Source organism: Heptranchias perlo, chromosome 35, assembly GCF_035084215.1.
Source record: "Heptranchias perlo isolate sHepPer1 chromosome 35, sHepPer1.hap1, whole genome shotgun sequence".
NCBI classification, from domain to species: Eukaryota; Metazoa; Chordata; class Chondrichthyes; order Hexanchiformes; family Hexanchidae; genus Heptranchias; species Heptranchias perlo.
The window spans coordinates 4089963-4103673 of record NC_090359.1 but is presented as its reverse complement, the minus strand read 5'-3'; the positions used below and the strand labels follow the sequence as shown (position 1 = coordinate 4103673).

The 13711-nt window shown below is 44.3% G+C and overlaps 8 non-coding genes across 8 annotated transcripts; all 8 read left to right on the top strand.

Moving 5' to 3' along the window:
- Positions 1-2315: 2315 nt before the first annotated feature.
- On the top strand, positions 2316-2387 carry trnaq-cug (transfer RNA glutamine (anticodon CUG)). Its single transcript has one exon. It is a non-coding gene; the product is annotated as a tRNA-Gln (tRNA).
- A 1023-nt stretch (positions 2388-3410) lies between these two features.
- On the top strand, positions 3411-3482 carry trnaq-uug (transfer RNA glutamine (anticodon UUG)). The gene has a single exon. It is a non-coding gene; the product is annotated as a tRNA-Gln (tRNA).
- A 1947-nt stretch (positions 3483-5429) lies between these two features.
- trnaq-cug (transfer RNA glutamine (anticodon CUG)) lies at positions 5430-5501 on the top strand. Its single transcript has one exon. It is a non-coding gene; the product is annotated as a tRNA-Gln (tRNA).
- A 1022-nt stretch (positions 5502-6523) lies between these two features.
- trnaq-uug (transfer RNA glutamine (anticodon UUG)) lies at positions 6524-6595 on the top strand. Its single transcript has one exon. It is a non-coding gene; the product is annotated as a tRNA-Gln (tRNA).
- A 1947-nt stretch (positions 6596-8542) lies between these two features.
- On the top strand, positions 8543-8614 carry trnaq-cug (transfer RNA glutamine (anticodon CUG)). The gene has a single exon. It is a non-coding gene; the product is annotated as a tRNA-Gln (tRNA).
- Positions 8615-9637: 1023 nt separating this feature from the next.
- On the top strand, positions 9638-9709 carry trnaq-uug (transfer RNA glutamine (anticodon UUG)). The gene has a single exon. It is a non-coding gene; the product is annotated as a tRNA-Gln (tRNA).
- A 1947-nt stretch (positions 9710-11656) lies between these two features.
- Positions 11657-11728, top strand: trnaq-cug (transfer RNA glutamine (anticodon CUG)). The gene has a single exon. It is a non-coding gene; the product is annotated as a tRNA-Gln (tRNA).
- A 1023-nt stretch (positions 11729-12751) lies between these two features.
- On the top strand, positions 12752-12823 carry trnaq-uug (transfer RNA glutamine (anticodon UUG)). Its single transcript has one exon. It is a non-coding gene; the product is annotated as a tRNA-Gln (tRNA).
- Positions 12824-13711: the final 888 nt, after the last annotated feature.

Below are 13711 nucleotides of genomic sequence, written 5' to 3'. Positions count from 1 at the left end.
ACAAGCTGCGCTGAGCAGTGTGAAACAGAAGCAGCAACGAGGGAACCGATGGATTTGACAGCAGCTGTGTGATTGGCTCAGCATTTATACTTTTCAGAGGGAAAAGTGGGGAAGCTGAAAGTATGGATGAGAAAGGGCGGAGCCAAAATGGAAGGTTGGGATTGACCAGTGCTTGCAGGTTTGCTGATGGCAGACGTTTGCCAGTCGCCTCGTGCAGTCAATGATGCAGCGCCATGGTGATGCTGATAAAGGAGCCCAGTATCTTTGAAGGGAGGGGCCGCTTGTTTTAATAAATGAGTTACATGGTGTAATGGTGAGCAGTCTGGACTTTGAATCTAACGATCCGAATTCAAATCTCGGTAGAACCTCCACCTTTGTCTCATTTGTTTGTAATTTATGGGGAAATAAATAAGAGGCACCCGGAATCCCATCCCTGTTCCTGGGCAATTCGCAACCTCAATCAATGAGGCTTGAGCTCCTGGCAGAAATTTGGCATTTTGTTCAAGGCAAATCGTATTGAACTAACTTGATAGAGTTTTTGATGAGGTAACGGAGAAGGATGCTGAGGTCAATGCGATTGATGTGGTGTATGTAAACTTTCAAAAGGCGATTAATAAAGTGCCTTATGATAGCCTTGTCATCAAGATTGATACCCATAGAATAAAAGGAGTAGTAGCAATATGGATGCAAAATTGCCTCAGTAACAGGAACCAGAGAGGAGTGATGAACGGTTGTTTTTCGGATTGGAGGGAGGTGTCCAGTAATGTGCCCCACAGGTCGGTGCTCGCACCACTGCCCTTTTTGATATTTATTAATGACTTGTACTTGGGTGTCCAGGGAACAATTTCCAAATTTCAAGATGACACAAACCTTGGAATTATAGTGAACAGTGAGGAGGATAGTGATAGACTTCAAGAGGATATATAAATTGAACGCAGAAAAATGCAAGGTGATACATCTCAGTGGTCGGAAGAACGAGGAGAAGCAATGTAAATAAGAGGGCTCAATTCGAAAAGGGTACAGGAGCAGAGAGATATGGGGGGAAAGTGCACAAATCGTTGAATGTAGCGAGGCTGGTTGAGAATGCGGTTCAAAAAGCAGACGGGATCATGGGCTTTATAAATACAGGCATAGAACACTAAAGCACGGAATTCATGATGATCCTTTATAAAACATTAGTTCGACCACAACTGGAGTATTGTGTCCAGATCTGGGCACCGCACTTTAGGAAAAATGCGAAGGTCTAAGAGAGGGTGCAGAAAAGATGAACGAGAATGATTCCAGGGATGAGGGAATTTAGTGGCGTGGATAGACTGGAGAAGCTGGGCATGTTCTTCGTGGAAGAGAGAAGTTTGAGAGGAGATTTGATAGAGCTATTTAAGCTCATGAGGGGTATTGACAGAATAAATGTAGACAAACTGTTCCTATTGGCGGAAAGGTCAAGAACCAGAGGACATAGATTTAAGGTGACTGGCAAAAGAATCAAAAGTGACTTGAGGAAAAACCTTTTTTACACAGTGAGTGGTTAGGAAATGCAATGCAATGCCAGGGGTCATGGTGGAGGCAGATTCAATCGTGGCTATCAAGAGGGAACTGAAAAATACTTTAAAGGAAAACATGCCGAGGGCTACGGGGATAGGGCGAGGGAGTGGGATTGGCTGGATTGCTGTTGCATAGAGCTGTCAGGACTCGAAGGGCCGAACGGCCTGCTTCCGTGCTGTTACCTTTCTATGAGTCCATAAGCTCAGCCTGTCTTTTGCTTTCCTAAATCTTCAGAAGACAAAGTTGCTTTATGTGCAACGCTGCGCTTCACTGCACCAAAAATGGTGTTTGCTGAATTTTTCTTTGCAATCTGCATTCAGCAGGCAAACATGCAGAAATTCAAAGCACTGTCTCTTGAAATGCAGGCATTGCTTGGATCGTGCCCTCGCACAAAGTTTACATTTTGTTTTAGGCCAATCTTCATGCATCAGTGCCTTGCAATATTTATTCACAGATTATCCGGCACGACTGTCATCGGAGCTGCGTTGAGCAGATTGAAAGAGAAGCAGTGACGAGGGAAGCGATAGGTTTGACTCGCTGCTCTGTGATTGGCTGAACATCGATACTATGCAGAAGGAAAAGGTTGGAAGCTGAAGGAAGAGATGAGAAAGGGTCAAGTCAAAGTGGCAGTTTGGAATTGTCCAGTTCTTGTAGTTTTGCTGATGGGAGCGGTGTGGCAACAGCCTCGAGAAGTCAGTGATGCAGCGACGTGGCCGTGCTTAGAAAAGAGCCAAATGTCTTTTGATGGAGGGTGCGACTTTTGTTAACAAATGGGTTCCATGGTGTAATGGTGAGCACTCTAGACTCTGAATCTAGCGATCCGAGTTCGAATCTCGGTGGAACCTGATTTGTTTTTGTCCCATTCGTTTGCAACTGCAGTGCAAAAAAAACAAAATGCAGGCGGGAATCCACTCACTGCTGGTGGGAAGTCACTGTCAATCAATGAGGTTCCAGTTGCTTCTGTCGGTTTCAGTTCATCAGCTCAACCGGACTTTAGCTTTCCCAAATCAACAGAAGAGAAAGCTGTATTTTGTTTAATGCTGAGTTTCACTGCACCAGAGAATGGTGTTTGCAGAACTTTTCTTTGTAATCTGCATTCAGCAATCAAGCATGTAGAAATTCAAAGCATTGTTTCTTGAAAGGCAAGAATTGCTTGGATCATGTCCTCGGGCAATGTTGACATTTTCTTATCAAGATGTTGCAGTTTTGATGATGGGAGAGGTTTGTCGGTAGCCTCGAGGTGTCAGTGATGTGGGGTGAAGGCAGTGCTGATAAAACAGCCAAGTGTTTTTGACTGGTGGGTGCCAGCTGAAGTAATCAGTTGGTTCACACATTGCAATAACAAGGGCATTCTGGACTTGGATTCCAGCGATCCAAATTCAAATTTCGATCAACCTTCGAATTTTGTCCTTTTCGTTTGCAAATTGAGGGCAAACAAGTTAAAATCACTTGGAATCTAATCCCTGTTGGTGGGGAGTTCCCAGCTTTAATCAGTGAGGATCGAGCTCTTTTCATTTCACCCCGAACTTCATGCATCAGTGCCTTGCAATGTTTATGCACTGATTATCCAACAAGACGAGCTGCGCTGAGCAGTGTGAAACAGAAGCATTAACGAGGGAAGCGATGGATTTGACAGCAGCTGTGCGATTGGCTGAGCATCTCTACTTATCAGAGGGAAAAGTGGGGAAGCTGGAAGTATGGATGAGAAAAGGCCAAAGTGGCAGGTTGGGATTGACCAGTGCTTGCAGTTTTGCTGATGGCAGACGTTTGCCAGTCGCCTCGTGCAGTCAATGATGCAGCGCCATTGCGATGCTGATAATGGAGCCCAGTATCCTTGAAGGGAAGGGGGTCGCATGTTTTAATGAATGGGTTTCATGGTGTAATGTTGAGCACTCTGGACTTTGAATCCAGCGATCCGAGTTCAAATCTCGGTGGAACCTCAACTTTTGTCCCTTCCGTTTGTAACTTTTGGGGAAACAAATAAAAGTCACCTGGAATCCCATCCCTGTTCTTGGGAAGTTCGGAGCCTCCATCAATGATGTTCGAGCTAATTGTATAAATTTGGGCTTTTGTTAAAGGCAAATCGTATTGAACTAACTTGATAGAGTTTTTGATGAGGTAACGGAGAAGGATGCTGAGGTCAATGCGATTGATGTGGTGTATGTAAACTTTCAAAAGGCGATTAATAAAGTGCCTTATGATAGCCTTGTCATCAAGATTGATACCCATAGAATAAAAGGAGCAGTAGCAATATGGATACAAAATTGCTTCAGTAACAGGAACCAGAGAGGAGTGATGAACGGTTGTTTTTCGGATGGGAGGGAGGTGTCCAGTAATGTGCCCCACAGGTCGGTGCTCGCACCGCTGCCCTTTTTGATATTTATGAATGACTTGTACTTGGGTGTCCAGGGAACAATTTCCAAATTTCAAGATGACACAAAACTTGGAATTATAGTGAACAGTGAGTAGGATAGTGATAGACTTCAAGAGGATATATAAATTGAAAGCAGAAAAATGCAAGGTGATACATCTCAGTGGTCGGAAGAACGAGGAGAAGCAATGTAAATAAGAGGGCTCAATTCGAAAAGGGTACAGGAGCAGAGAGATATGGGGGAAAAGTGCACAAATCGTTGAATGTAGCGAGGCTGGTTGAGAATGCGGTTCAAAAAGCATACGGGATCCTGGGCTTTATAAATACAGGCATAGAACACGAAAGCACGGAATTCATGATGATCCTTTATAAAACATTAGTTCGACCACAACTGGAGTATTGTGTCCAGATCTGGGCACCGCACTTTAGGAAAAATGCGAAGGTCTAAGAGAGGGTGCAGAAAAGATGAACGAGAATGATTCCAGGGATGAGGGAATTTAGTAGTGTGGATAGACTGGAGAAGCTGGGCATGTTCTTCTTGGAAGAGAGAAGATTGAGAGGAGATTTGATAGAGCTATTTAAGCTCATGAGGGGTATTGACAGAATAAATGTAGACAAACTGTTCCTATTGGCGGAAAGGTCAAGAACCAGAGGACATAGATTTAAGGTGACTGGCAAAAGAATCAAAAGTGACTTGAGGAAAAACCTTTTTTACACAGTGAGTGGTTAGGAAATGCAATGCAATGCCAGGGGTCGTGGTGGAGGCAGATTCAATCGTGGCTTTCAAGAGGGAACTGAAAAATACTTTAAAGGAAAACATGCCGAGGGCTACGGGGATAGGGCGAGGGAGTGGGATTGGCTGGATTGCTGTTGCATAGAGCTGTCAGGACTCGAAGGGCCGAACGGCCTACTTCCGTGCTGTAACCTTTCTATGAGTCCATAAGCTCAGCCTGTCTTTTGCTTTCCTAAATCTTCAGAAGACAAAGTTGCTTTATGTGCAACGCTGCGCTTCACTGCACCAAAAATGGTGTTTGCTGAATTTTTCTTTGCAATCTGCATTCAGCAGGCAAACATGCAGAAATTCAAAGCACTGTCTCTTGAAATGCAGGCATTGCTTGGATCGTGCCCTCGCACAAAGTTTACATTTTGTTTTAGGCCAATCTTCATGCATCAGTGCCTTGCAATATTTATTCACAGATTATCCGGCACGACTGTCATCGGAGCTGCGCTGAGCAGATTGAAAGAGAAGCAGTGACGAGGGAAGCGATAGCTTTGACTCGCTGCTGTGTGATTGGCTGAACATCGATACGAAGCAGAAGGAAAAGGTTGGAAGCTGAAGGAAGAGATGAGAAAGGGTCAAGTCAAAGTGGCAGTTTGGAATTGTCAAGTTCTTGTAGTTTTGCTGATGGGAGCGGTGTGGCAACAGCCTCGAGAAGTCAGTGATGCAGCGACGTGGCCGTGCTTAGAAAAGAGCCAAATGTCTTTTGATGGAGGGTGCGACTTTTGTTAACAAATGGGTTCCATGGTGTAATGGTGAGCACTCTCGACTCTGAATCTAGCCATCCGAGTTCGAATCTCGGTGGAACCTGATTTGTTTTTGTCCCATTCGTTTGCAACTGCAGGGCAAAGAAAACAAAATTCAGCGGGAATCCACTCCCTGCTGGTGGGAAGTCACTGTCAATCAATGAGGTTCCAGTTGCTTCTATCGGTTTCAGTTCATCAGTTCAACCGGACTTTAGCTTTCCCAAATCAACAGAAGAGAAAGCTGTATTTTGTTTAATGCGGAGTTTCACTGCACCAGAGAATGGTGTTTGCAGAACTTTTCTTTGTAATCTGCATTCAGCAATCAAGCATGTAGAAATTCAAAGCATTGTTTCTTGAAAGGCAAGAATTGCTTGGATCATGTCCTCGGGCAATGTTGACATTTTCTTATCAAGATGTTGCAGTTTTGATGATGGGAGAGGTTTGTCGGTAGCCTCGAGGTGTCAGTGATGTGGGGTTAAGGCAGTGCTGATAAAACAGCCAAGTGTTTTTGACTGGTGGGTGCCAGCTGAATTAATCAGTTGGTTCACACATTGCAATAACAAGGGCATTCTGGACTTGGATTCCAGCGATCCAAATTCAAATTTCGATCAACCTTCGAATTTTGTCCTTTTCGTTTGCAAATTGAGGGCAAACAAGTTAAAATCACTTGGAATCTAATCCCTGTTGGTGGGGAGTTCGCAGCTTTAATCAGTGAGGATCGAGCTCTTTTCATTTCACCCCGAACTTCATGCATCAGTGCCCTGCAATGTTTATGCACTGATTATCCAACAAGACGAGCTGCGCTGAGCAGTGTGAAACAGAAGCATCAACGAGGGAAGCGATGGATTTGACAGCAGCTGTGCGATTGGCTGAGCATCTCTACTTATCAGAGGGAAAAGTGGGGAAGCTGGAAGTATGGATGAGAAAAGGCCAAATTGGCAGGTTGGGATTGACCAGTGCTTGCAGTTTTGCTGATGGCAGACGTTTGCCAGTCGCCTCGTGCAGTCAATGATGCAGCGCCATGGCGATGCTGATAATGGAGCCCAGTATCCTTGAAGCGAAGGGTGTCGCATGTTTTAATTAATGGGTTTCATGGTGTAATGGTGAGCACTCTGGACTTTGAATCCAGCGATCCGAGTTCAAATCTCGGTGGAACCTCAACTTTTGTCCCTTTCGTTTGTAACTTTTGGGGAAACAAATAAAAGTCACCTGGAATCCCATCCCTGTTCGTGGGAAGTTCGGAGCCTCTATCAATGAGGTTCGAGCTAATTGTATAAATTTGGGCTTTTGTTCAAGGCAAATCGTATTGAACTAACTTGATAGAGTTTTTGATGAGGTAACGGAGAAGGATGCTGAGGTCAATGCGATTGATGTGGTGTATGTAAACTTTCAAAAGGCGATTAATGAAGTGCCTTATGAGAGCCTTGTCATCAAGATTGATACCCATAGAATAAAAGGAGCAGTAGCAATATGGATACAAAATTGCCTCAGTAACAGGAACCAGAGAGGAGTGATGAACGGTTGTTTTTCGGATTGGAGGGAGGTGTCCAGTAATGTGCCCCACAGGTCGGTGCTTGCACCACTGCCCTTTTTGATATTTATTAATGACTTGTACTTGGGTGTCCAGGGAACAATGTCCAAATTTCAAGATGACACAAACCTTGGAATTATAGTGAACAGTGAGGAGGATAGTGATAGACTTCAAGAGGATATATAAATTGAACGCAGAAAAATGCAAGGTGATACATCTCAGTGGTCGGAAGAACGAGGAGAAGCAATGTAAATAAGAGGGCTCAATTCGAAAAGAGTACAGGAGCAGAGAGATATGGGGGAAAAGTGCACAAATCGTTGAATGTAGCGAGGCTGGTTGAGAATGCGGTTCAAAAAGCATACGGGATCCTGGGCTTTATAAATACAGGCATAGAACACTAAAGCACGGAATTCATGATGATCCTTTATAAAACATTAGTTCGACCACAACTGGATTATTGTGTCCAGTTCTGGGCACCGCACTTTAGGAAAAATGCTAAGGTCTAAGAGAGGGTGCAGAAAAGATGAACGAGAATGATTCCAGGGATGAGGGAATTTAGTGGTGTGGATAGACTGGAGAAGCTGGGCATGTTCTTCTTGGAAGAGAGAAGATTGAGAGGAGATTTGATAGAGCTATTTAAGCTCATGAGGGGTATTGACAGAATAAATGTAGACAAACTGTTCCTATTGGCGGAAAGGTCAAGAACCAGAGGACATAGATTTAAGGTGACTGGCAAAAGAATCAAAAGTGACTTGAGGAAAAACCTTTTTTACACAGTGAGTGGTTAGGAAATGCAATGCAATGCCAGGGGTCGTGGTGGAGGCAGATTCAATCGTGGCTTTCAAGAGGGAACTGAAAAATACTTTAAAGGAAAACATGCCGAGGGCTACGGGGATAGGGCGAGGGAGTGGGATTGGCTGGATTGCTGTTGCATAGAGCTGTCAGGACTCGAAGGGCCGAACGGCCTACTTCCGTGCTGTAACCTTTCTATGAGTCCATAAGCTCAGCCTGTCTTTTGCTTTCCTAAATCTTCAGAAGACAAAGTTGCTTTATGTGCAACGCTGCGCTTCACTGCACCAAAAATGGTGTTTGCTGAATTTTTCTTTGCAATCTGCATTCAGCAGGCAAACATGCAGAAATTCAAAGCACTGTCTCTTGAAATGCAGGCATTGCTTGGATCGTGCCCTCGCACAAAGTTTACATTTTGTTTTAGGCCAATCTTCATGCATCAGTGCCTTGCAATATTTATTCACAGATTATCCGGCACGACTGTCATCGGAGCTGCGCTGAGCAGATTGAAAGAGAAGCAGTGACGAGGGAAGCGATAGGTTTGACTCGCTGCTGTGTGATTGGCTGAACATCGATACTAAGCAGAAGGAAAAGGTTGGAAGCTGAAGGAAGAGATGAGAAAGGGTCAATTCAAAGTGGCAGTTTGGAATTGTCAAGTTCTTGTAGTTTTGCTGATGGGAGCGGTGTGGCAACAGTCTCGAGAAGTCAGTGATGCAGCGACGTGGCCGTGCTTAGAAAAGAGCCAAATGTCTTTTGATGGAGGGTGCGACTTTTGTTAACAAATGGGTTCCATGGTGTAATGGTGAGCACTCTAGACTCTGAATCTAGCGATCCGAGTTCGAATCTCGGTGGAACCTGATTTGTTTTTGTCCCATTCGTTTGCAACTGCAGGGCAAAAAAAACAAAATGCAGCGGGAATCCACTCCCTGCTGGTGGGAAGTCACTGTCAATCAATGAGGTTCCAGTTGCTTCTGTCGGTTTCAGTTCATCAGCTCAACCGGACTTTAGCTTTCCCAAATCAACAGAAGAGAAAGCTGTATTTTGTTTAATGCTGAGTTTCACTGCACCAGAGAATGGTGTTTGCAGAACTTTTCTTTGTAATCTGCATTCAGCAATCAAGCATGTAGAAATTCAAAGCATTGTTTCTTGAAAGGCAAGAATTGCTTGGATCATGTCCTCGGGCAATGTTGACATTTTCTTATCAAGATGTTGCAGTTTTGATGATGGGAGAGGTTTGTCGGTAGCCTCGAGGTGTCAGTGATGTGGGGTTAAGGCAGTGCTGATAAAACAGCCAAGTGTTTTTGACTGGTGGGTGCCAGCTGAAGTAATCAGTTGGTTCACACAGTGCAATAACAAGGGCATTCTGGACTTGGATTCCAGCGATCCAAATTCAAATTTCGATCAACCTTCGAATTTTGTCCTTTTCGTTTGCAAATTGAGGGCAAACAAGTTAAAATCACTTGGAATCCAATCCCTGTTGGTGGGGAGTTCGCAGCTTTAATCAGTGAGGATCGAGCGCTTTTCATTTCACCCCGAACTTCATGCATCAGTGCCTTGCAATGTTTATGCACTGATTATCCAACAAGACGAGCTGCGCTGAGCAGTGTGAAACAGAAGCATCAACGAGGGAAGCGATGGATTTGACAGCAGCTGTGCGATTGGCTGAGCATCTCTACTTATCAGAGGGAAAAGTGGGGAAGCTGGAAGTATGGATGAGAAAAGGCCAAAGTGGCAGGTTGGGATTGACCAGTGCTTGCAGTTTTGCTGATGGCAGACGTTTGCCAGTCGCCTCGTGCAGTCAATGATGCAGCGCCATGGCGATGCTGATAATGGAGCCCAGTATCCTTGAAGGGAAGGGGGTCGCATGTTTTTAATGAATGGGTTTCATGGTGTAATGGTGAGCACTCTGGACTTTGAATCCAGCGATCCGAGTTCAAATCTCGGTGGAACCTCAACTTTTGTCCCTTTCGTTTGTAACTTTTGGGGAAACAAATAAAAGTCACCTGGAATCCCATCCCTGTTCGTGGGAAGTTCGGAGCCTCTATCAATGAGGTTCGAGCTAATTGTATAAATTTGGGCTTTTGTTAAAGGCAAATCGTATTGAACTAACTTGATAGAGTTTTTGATGAGGTAACGGAGAAGGATGCTGAGGTCAATGCGATTGATGTGGTGTATGTAAACTTTCAAAAGGCGATTAATGAAGTGCCTTATGAGAGCCTTGTCATCAAGATTGATACCCATAGAATAAAAGGAGCAGTAGCAATATGGATACAAAATTGCCTCAGTAACAGGAACCAGAGAGGAGTGATGAACGGTTGTTTTTCGGATTGGAGGGAGGTGTCCAGTAATGTGCCCCACAGGTCGGTGCTTGCACCACTGCCCTTTTTGATATTTATTAATGACTTGTACTTGGGTGTCCAGGGAACAATGTCCAAATTTCAAGATGACACAAACCTTGGAATTATAGTGAACAGTGAGGAGGATAGTGATAGACTTCAAGAGGATATATAAATTGAACGCAGAAAAATGCAAGGTGATACATCTCAGTGGTCGGAAGAACGAGGAGAAGCAATGTAAATAAGAGGGCTCAATTCGAAAAGAGTACAGGAGCAGAGAGATATGGGGGAAAAGTGCACAAATCGTTGAATGTAGCGAGGCTGGTTGAGAATGCGGTTCAAAAAGCATACGGGATCCTGGGCTTTATAAATACAGGCATAGAACACTAAAGCACGGAATTCATGATGATCCTTTATAAAACATTAGTTCGACCACAACTGGATTATTGTGTCCAGTTCTGGGCACCGCACTTTAGGAAAAATGCTAAGGTCTAAGAGAGGGTGCAGAAAAGATGAACGAGAATGATTCCAGGGATGAGGGAATTTAGTGGTGTGGATAGACTGGAGAAGCTGGGCATGTTCTTCTTGGAAGAGAGAAGATTGAGAGGAGATTTGATAGAGCTATTTAAGCTCATGAGGGGTATTGACAGAATAAATGTAGACAAACTGTTCCTATTGGCGGAAAGGTCAAGAACCAGAGGACATAGATTTAAGGTGACTGGCAAAAGAATCAAAAGTGACTTGAGGAAAAACCTTTTTTACACAGTGAGTGGTTAGGAAATGCAATGCAATGCCAGGGGTCGTGGTGGAGGCAGATTCAATCGTGGCTTTCAAGAGGGAACTGAAAAATACTTTAAAGGAAAACATGCCGAGGGCTACGGGGATAGGGCGAGGGAGTGGGATTGGCTGGATTGCTGTTGCATAGAGCTGTCAGGACTCGAAGGGCCGAACGGCCTACTTCCGTGCTGTAACCTTTCTATGAGTCCATAAGCTCAGCCTGTCTTTTGCTTTCCTAAATCTTCAGAAGACAAAGTTGCTTTATGTGCAACGCTGCGCTTCACTGCACCAAAAATGGTGTTTGCTGAATTTTTCTTTGCAATCTGCATTCAGCAGGCAAACATGCAGAAATTCAAAGCACTGTCTCTTGAAATGCAGGCATTGCTTGGATCGTGCCCTCGCACAAAGTTTACATTTTGTTTTAGGCCAATCTTCATGCATCAGTGCCTTGCAATATTTATTCACAGATTATCCGGCACGACTGTCATCGGAGCTGCGCTGAGCAGATTGAAAGAGAAGCAGTGACGAGGGAAGCGATAGGTTTGACTCGCTGCTGTGTGATTGGCTGAACATCGATACTAAGCAGAAGGAAAAGGTTGGAAGCTGAAGGAAGAGATGAGAAAGGGTCAATTCAAAGTGGCAGTTTGGAATTGTCAAGTTCTTGTAGTTTTGCTGATGGGAGCGGTGTGGCAACAGTCTCGAGAAGTCAGTGATGCAGCGACGTGGCCGTGCTTAGAAAAGAGCCAAATGTCTTTTGATGGAGGGTGCGACTTTTGTTAACAAATGGGTTCCATGGTGTAATGGTGAGCACTCTAGACTCTGAATCTAGCGATCCGAGTTCGAATCTCGGTGGAACCTGATTTGTTTTTGTCCCATTCGTTTGCAACTGCAGGGCAAAAAAAACAAAATGCAGCGGGAATCCACTCCCTGCTGGTGGGAAGTCACTGTCAATCAATGAGGTTCCAGTTGCTTCTGTCGGTTTCAGTTCATCAGCTCAACCGGACTTTAGCTTTCCCAAATCAACAGAAGAGAAAGCTGTATTTTGTTTAATGCTGAGTTTCACTGCACCAGAGAATGGTGTTTGCAGAACTTTTCTTTGTAATCTGCATTCAGCAATCAAGCATGTAGAAATTCAAAGCATTGTTTCTTGAAAGGCAAGAATTGCTTGGATCATGTCCTCGGGCAATGTTGACATTTTCTTATCAAGATGTTGCAGTTTTGATGATGGGAGAGGTTTGTCGGTAGCCTCGAGGTGTCAGTGATGTGGGGTTAAGGCAGTGCTGATAAAACAGCCAAGTGTTTTTGACTGGTGGGTGCCAGCTGAAGTAATCAGTTGGTTCACACAGTGCAATAACAAGGGCATTCTGGACTTGGATTCCAGCGATCCAAATTCAAATTTCGATCAACCTTCGAATTTTGTCCTTTTCGTTTGCAAATTGAGGGCAAACAAGTTAAAATCACTTGGAATCCAATCCCTGTTGGTGGGGAGTTCGCAGCTTTAATCAGTGAGGATCGAGCGCTTTTCATTTCACCCCGAACTTCATGCATCAGTGCCTTGCAATGTTTATGCACTGATTATCCAACAAGACGAGCTGCGCTGAGCAGTGTGAAACAGAAGCATCAACGAGGGAAGCGATGGATTTGACAGCAGCTGTGCGATTGGCTGAGCATCTCTACTTATCAGAGGGAAAAGTGGGGAAGCTGGAAGTATGGATGAGAAAAGGCCAAAGTGGCAGGTTGGGATTGACCAGTGCTTGCAGTTTTGCTGATGGCAGACGTTTGCCAGTCGCCTCGTGCAGTCAATGATGCAGCGCCATGGCGATGCTGATAATGGAGCCCAGTATCCTTGAAGGGAAGGGGGTCGCATGTTTTTAATGAATGGGTTTCATGGTGTAATGGTGAGCACTCTGGACTTTGAATCCAGCGATCCGAGTTCAAATCTCGGTGGAACCTCAACTTTTGTCCCTTTCGTTTGTAACTTTTGGGGAAACAAATAAAAGTCACCTGGAATCCCATCCCTGTTCGTGGGAAGTTCGGAGCCTCTATCAATGAGGTTCGAGCTAATTGTATAAATTTGGGCTTTTGTTAAAGGCAAATCGTATTGAACTAACTTGATAGAGTTTTTGATGAGGTAACGGAGAAGGATGCTGAGGTCAATGCGATTGATGTGGTGTATGTAAACTTTCAAAAGGCGATTAATAAAGTGCCTTATGATAGCCTTGTCATCAAGATTGATACCCATAGAATAAAAGGAGCAGTAGCAATATGGATACAAAATTGCCTCAGTAACAGGAACCAGAGAGGAGTGATGAACGGTTGTTTTTCGGATTGGAGGGAGGTGTCCAGTAATGTGCCCCACAGGTCGGTGCTCGCACCACTGCCCTTTTTGATATTTATTAATGACTTGTACTTGGGTGTCCAGGGAACAATGTCCAAATTTCAAGATGACACAAACCTTGGAATTATAGTGAACAGTGAGGAGGATAGTGATAGACTTCAAGAGGATATATAAATTGAACGCAGAAAAATGCAAGGTGATACATCTCAGTGGTCGGAAGAACGAGGAGAAGCAATGTAAATAAGAGGGCTCAATTCGAAAAGAGTACAGGAGCAGAGAGATATGGGGGAAAAGTGCACAAATCGTTGAATGTAGCGAGGCTGGTTGAGAATGCGGTTCAAAAAGCATACGGGATCCTGGGCTTTATAAATACAGGCATAGAACACTAAAGCACGGAATTCATGATGATCCTTTATAAAACATTAGTTCGACCACAACTGGATTATTGTGTCCAGTTCTGGGCACCGTACTTTAGGAAAAATGCTAAGGTCTAAGAGAGGGTG